Genomic DNA, 6,441 nt, shown 5'->3' with positions numbered 1-6,441 from the left:
GGGGCAGTGGAGGGCCTCTTGTGTGCCAGCCTGTTGTGCTCATTCATTACTGTTGAGGAAAACGATACCTCATATAAGCAGGGAGCTGGTCCAGGGCTGATCCCAAGCTTCACAGTGGCTCATCTCTTCCATCCTAGTTATTATTCCATCACCGATGGCGTCGGGTCATGGGGCACAACAGTCTCAGAAGAATGGGCTGAGGCTCACCCAAGGATCACAGAAGAGGCCCGGGGTGTCCATGAAGGGCTGGGATGCTTGGCAGAAAAGGAATAAACATGATTAGAGAAGCTGGGCCCTTCCCAGGAGGAGCTGATGGACAGCCCTGGTGTCCCTGGGATCTGACAGAGCCCCAGTGTGTGGACTACCAGAGCTGAGAATCCCCAGAACAGCCTCTGAGCTGCAGTAGTGAAAGGGAGCATCTCGGTGGTTTGCAGGGCACTCTGCATAGGCTGTCTCATTTGATCCTCTGTGAAGAGGTGCCACCAATGAGGAAGCTGAGAGTCACTCGGCGAGGGAGTGTCTGAAGTAGAATTCAAACTCCAGTCTTTTACTGGCTCTGGGCCCAGCGCTCCCCACTGGACCACCCAGCACCCTGGAGTATGGGAGCACCCTGGAGTATGGGAGAGAATACTCTTCATGTGATCACGGCTCCTTTGGAATCACTGAAGAGGCTGAAGATTCCAGGAGCCTTTGTCAGACGCTCTTCTTAGTGCCTTCCCTCTGAGGCCATCCTCCGGTTCTCCTGGCTCCATCTTGTTTGTACATAGCTATGTGCATGGCGGGAGTCTCCCTTATAGACCAGGAGCTCCTTGAAAGAAGGGACTGGCTTTTGCTTTTCTTACTATCCCCAGAGATTAGCGTAGTGCCTGGAGCATACTAGGTGTTTGTTGACTGACTGACTTGAAAGGCAGAGCTGAGGGAGGAGTGGGATTCAGGCATGGCTTATGGCTAGGACAAAGCTGGGAGATGGAATGTTTTGCAGAACACCTGGCAGTTTAGTTTGGCTACCGCACATAATGGGGGGAGCAGTGTGAAGGTTGTAGGGGACCTTCCACAGAGGAATTTCTATTCGATCCTAGAGTAGGCCTTCCTCAGCAGGCAGATAGGCTGGTGAAACCTGTGGACCTGTCTCAGAGCATAAAATAAATACATAAGATTACAAAGGACACCAATTATATTGAGATACCGTCATCAAAATCCTTTTTTAAAAAGCCAGTTCTTGGGGGTTGGGTCAAGAAGCTATAACCTAGAGGGTGGGGAGCCCTTGGACATTTGTAGCCAGAGAAGGGGCCCAGTCAGATCTGGACATGCTTTGGGGAAGGGGTCAGCAAGCTTCTTGTCTGTGAGAGCCATAAACACGTGCAGAAGGAGGAGGATGGAGGCTGAAGGCGCTGGAAAAGGGGGGGGGGCTGAAGGCCCCCTGGGGCTCTGCCCTGGACTGGCAGGTAGGGAGGTGGAGCCAGATATGGCTTGAGAGCCATATGTTGCCAACCCCTGCTTTGGGGTAAGGGAGATACAGGCAGGGAGACTCTTGAGGAGGCTAATTTAGGAGAGGCAGGATGAGGACAGGGTGAATAGATAGCAGACAGATGCAGAGGAGACAGCTAGTGGTATAGTAAATAGAACTTTGGATGTGGAGTAAGGAAGACCCGAGTTTAAATTCTGCCTTAGACACTTCCTAGTTGTGTGGCCCTGGGCAGAGTACTTAACTTGTGGTTGTCCTCATTTCCTCATCTGTAAAATGGGATAAAAATGGCATTTATCACATAGAGTCATTTGAGCATCAAATGAAATAATTCTTTAAAAAGAAAATCACTTTTCTTAGTGCCTGGCACATAGTAGGTACCACATAAGTGCTTCTTACCTTGGAGATGTGACAGGTGGCATGGAGGTAAGAAGGCTAGGACTTGAGAGTGGTTTGGAAGAGCCCAGCATGACTCAGAAGGTTAGCAGCCTGGGAGGAGGATGGGCCAGTTGGAGGAGTGTTGGATTTGAGATGCTGATGGGACATCCAGACGGAAAAAGGAGAGGCAGACCCCTGGATTGGAACCTGAGGACCCTCATTCGTGTCTGGCTTTGCTGCTTGTTCCTGGGCAACCTAGAACAAGGTACTTTGTGTCTCCAGCCTCTGTTTTCTTGTCGGTAAAATGAAAGGATTGGACCAGATGACCATGGAGCCCCCTTCCAGGTGAGCATTTCTGTTTCAGGCAGACAGTTGGTGACATGGGGTTAGAGTTGATGAAAGAAACTCGTGCTGGATGGAGATTCACACAGTCACCAAGGAAGATGGTGAAGAGAGAGAACAGGACAAAGCCTTGGGGGACACCCCAGGGAGGGGCTGTTGGGGAATTGGAAGCAGCGACCTGAATTCCAGGGAGCAGAGATGTACACATAAGGAGAAGAGAAGGAGCCCCTGACTGGATAAGGACAGAGGTCTGGTCAGAAATCGAGGAAGACTTTTGGGAGGATATGGCCCAAATGTCTGGTAAAACAAGGGTTGGATCAGACTATCTCTCTAGGTCCTTCCTGCTTCAGGTCTGGACTCAGACTGCCTGAAGAATGGCCAGAACTCGGGGGGGGGGAGGGGGGGGAGGGTGGCTCTGCCATAGGGGACAAGATGGATAAGCCTGCGGGGCAGCCGGGAAGTGAGGACATGGGAGCCGCCTTCCAGAAGTCAATGGATGCCTGTCATGGCTGAGAGGGCAGAGCCAAGAACCAGGCGGGGGAGCCGCAGAGAGGCCATGGCGTGCGGCCTTGACTCGGGCTTTGAGCAAGATGGGCTGCCCGAGAGGCCGGAGGTGGCTGCCCCAGGAAGCCGAGGCTGCACGGCCACTTGCCAGGGAAGTGGTATGTGGAAAGTTTCTGTTCTGTGTATGCAGGACTCGGTTCCCTCAGGCCCCTTCATTGGCCGGGCTGGCAGAGTCTGGTGGAGGCTTTCTTTTCATGCTGGGGTGGAGATGGGGCTTGGGCAGAGAGGATGTCCTAGCCCTGAAGAGACGTCCAAGAGCCACGGCCCCACCTCCTCCCTTTTTCTCAGAGAGGCCACATCTCGCTGCAAATAGTGGAACTGGGGTTCAAATCCTAGGAAGTAGCATTTGTGCCTCCCAGGCCTGGGTGAAGGAGCTCTTTGTGCTCGCCTAGCATAGTTAATGTTGGTTGAGACAGCCTGCGTCTGCTCTTTTTTTTTTTTAATCCTTACTTTCTAGCTTAGAATCAATATTCGTATTGGTTCCAAGACAGAAGAGCAGTAAGGATTAGGCAGTGGAGGGTAAGTGAGTTACGCAGGGTCATATAGCTAGAATGTGTCTGAGGTCACATTTGAACCCAGGACCGCCTGTCGCCAGGCCTGGCTCTCCATCCACTGTGCCTCTTATCTGCCCCTGTCCTGCATCTTTCTTTTAAAAAAAAAAATTGCACAAAAGATGGTTCAGAAGAGGCGGGGCTGCTTTGAAACAAAGTACCAAATTCTGTTCCTTTTCCAAGGTATGAGCTGGCTGGAATAGAGCATTCTGTGCAAGTCTCTTTTTCCATTCTTTGTCTGCCGCAGGGTAGCTCAGGGCAGGCTGCTTCCCCTCTTGGGGCCTCAGTTTACTCATTTGTAAAGTGAGGGAGTTGGACTCTGTGGCCCCCCCCCCAGCCCCTTCCAGCTGTGCCCCCAGATTCCCGGGGTATCCCCCTTTCTTCCTGTTGAAACAGTTCCTTCCACAGGCCAGGCTCTCTCCTCAGCCTCGCCGGCTCCCAGGAGCCTCCTTTTTGGGGAGCCCACGAGGCAGGAAGTGTGAGGCGCCTGGGCTGCCCTGGAACCAGGAGGGAGCAGGCGGGAACCCCGAGATGGCCGGGCTTTAGACTTTGAGTGGGCATGTTCATGTGGCCTGAAACTGAGCAAAAGAAGAGTTTTTCTTTTTTTCCCTGCTTATCTTATGTAGACAGTTTGCCAGGAAGTTGGCAATTCGCCCAGCCAGCCTGGCCTGGTTGGGGCCCAGGAGTCGGGGCAGCAGCCTGCGGCCGGACAGCTAGAGAAGCCCTGCCCTGCCCTGCCCTGCCCGACTGCTTGTGCGCTCACGGACGGGTCACTCGGGGACCTTCTGGGTAAAGGGTGGGGATGGCTGCTGGATTTGGAGGCTGGTCCTGGGTTCCAAGCCCAGCCAGCCCAGTTCCTTTTGGGGGCCTCAGTGCCAGTCCTCGCTTTGCCGCTTCGTACCTGCGTGGCTTTGGGCAGGTCACTTAAGTGTTCTTCACCTCCAGAATGGGAGCGTGGGATGCCACGTGCCTCTTGGAGCACCCCCTGCCCCAAACCCTCACCTTCTGACTTAGAATCAATACTGAGTGTTTGTTCCAAGGCAGAAGAGCTGTAAGGGCTAGGCTTGCCCAGGGTCATATAACTAGGAAGTGGCTGAGGTCACATTTGAACCCAGCACCTTCTGTCTCTGAGCCTGACTATCCACTGAGCTTTTGAGTCCATTTCCTGTGTTTCTAGTTCTTGGGTCTCTAGGCTGTTCGTGGCCCCTAATGGTTGGAATTAGACTTTGCAGTATGCCCCCTCCCCCCTCCCCAAATAGCTCAGGACCTGACCAGGGAGACTAGGAGAGCTGGGGGGAGCCAGTGCAGACTGGTCCACCTGGACCTAGTTTCCTCATCCTTCAAGCCTACCACATTTGCTGCCTCCTCCAGGAAGCTTCTCCAAAATGGAAAGATTTTTTTTTTTTAACCCCTGGGGGACCTCTCTTGGGTCAGTCAGAAGCACTGGCTAAGGGCCCACCTTGAGCCGAGCCCGGGGATGCAGAGAGGCAAACACATGGTCCTCGCCGTCCAGGAGCTCACGTTTGGTGAGGGGAGATGGCAGCAAAGAGCTCTGTGTGGACCTGATTTATACAGTGTAGAGGGTAGGGACCAGTTCCTGAAGGAAGGGGGCTGGTCAGTCTACAAACCCTTATTAAGCGCCTGCTGTGTGCCAGGTCCCTGGTGCGAAGCTCTACAAAGACCCCAGCTAGGAGATGGATTTTTGAGCGGCAAGCAGGCCAGTGGCTCTCGATGGTAGAGTTGTATGTGATGGGCACTGAGGAGGGGAGGCCTCAGCAGGTTTGGGTTATGTTGCTTTTTCCTGGTAGAGAAATGGAGAGGTTTCCTGGAAGACCGACATTGTCAGCTTTAGGCCCGATGAACTGCTCACAGTACCTTGTATACAGTGATTTGTTAATAAATGCTTAGACTGAATGGCCTTGTCCGACAGGCAGAGTTCCTGGCCTTCCCTGAAGCTCTTAAAGGATCAGGGTCCCAGGCTGGAGGGGACTCTTTGCTTGGCCAGGAGCAGAAGAGACCTGGGAGAGGATGCTGCTGCCCGGAGCCAGCCCCCTTCCCTGGCAGCACCCCCAGCCACGGGCTGCCCGCCTCGGCCGCTCCCCTTCTCCCACCTCCAGGATCATCTGGCCGGGCAGCAGCAGGATCTCGGCTCTGTTTGGTCCTTGGATCTTCTGCTTGCTTGGGTTTTCAGGGCCCACCCCAACTCTTTTAGCAGAATGGGAAAGGAGGAGGAGAGGCTTCAATCTCTGGAGGAAAAATAGCATTTTATCTGTTAAAAAAAAGGAGTGCTTTTAACTTAGGGCTTTCTTGCCTTTAAACTGTTACAGAAATGTTCTTAGCTCATGTAGAATCTTGCCTGAATTTGCACAGGAACAAGATTGGAGCCTTCCCATAAGCCGCATTTTTGGGTTGAGAGATGATTTCTCCTTCATCTGATGTTGCTGAAGTTGTAAAACGATAGGATTTCAACCTGGAAGGGGCCTTCAAGTCCAGTGCCAGACCTAGGCTGATGCTTTCATTTTATAGGAAACTGAGGTAGCTAGGTAGCTCCTGGAGCCCAGAAGCTCCAGGTTCAAATCCGATCTCAGACACTAGCAAGTTGCTTCACCCTGTTGGCCTCAGTTTCCTCATCTGTAAGATGAGCTGGAGAAGGAAATAGCAACCATTCCAATAATTCTACCAAGAAAACTTCATGGACAGTATGGGTGCACTCTGGTCCCTGGGGCCCCAGAGAGTCAGACCCAATGGAACAACAAGGAGGAGGGCCAAAGAGCTTTGGTTGTTAGCCAGAGTCCCAGAGGCCTCTGCCACCATACCTGCGGCTTAGGGCCGCTTCACTTCCTCCCTTGGAGGCTTTTTGGACGTAGATTCCATTTGGACATTTTTTATTTTCTGAACTCTTAGGGCTCGTGTGGATCCACGTGTAGGAGGGAATCCCCCTTACCCTGCATTTAGCAGGGACAGTGAAAGTTTCTGGATTGATAGTGTCTTTTCCTTTGTCCCCTGAGCTGGGCATGCCTCCAGGGCAGGCCTGGCTGCTTTTCTCAGTACCTTTCCAGGTGCCTGGCCTGGAGTTGTCTGGTCTAAGCGGTGAGCCCCTGAGGGCCAGGCCCATGGCCAGGGTCTCTGTGCCTCCACAGA

The sequence above is a fragment of the Gracilinanus agilis genome, chromosome 4, assembly GCF_016433145.1.
Source record: "Gracilinanus agilis isolate LMUSP501 chromosome 4, AgileGrace, whole genome shotgun sequence".
NCBI classification, from domain to species: Eukaryota; Metazoa; Chordata; class Mammalia; order Didelphimorphia; family Didelphidae; genus Gracilinanus; species Gracilinanus agilis.
This window is presented reverse-complemented; position numbering follows the sequence as displayed.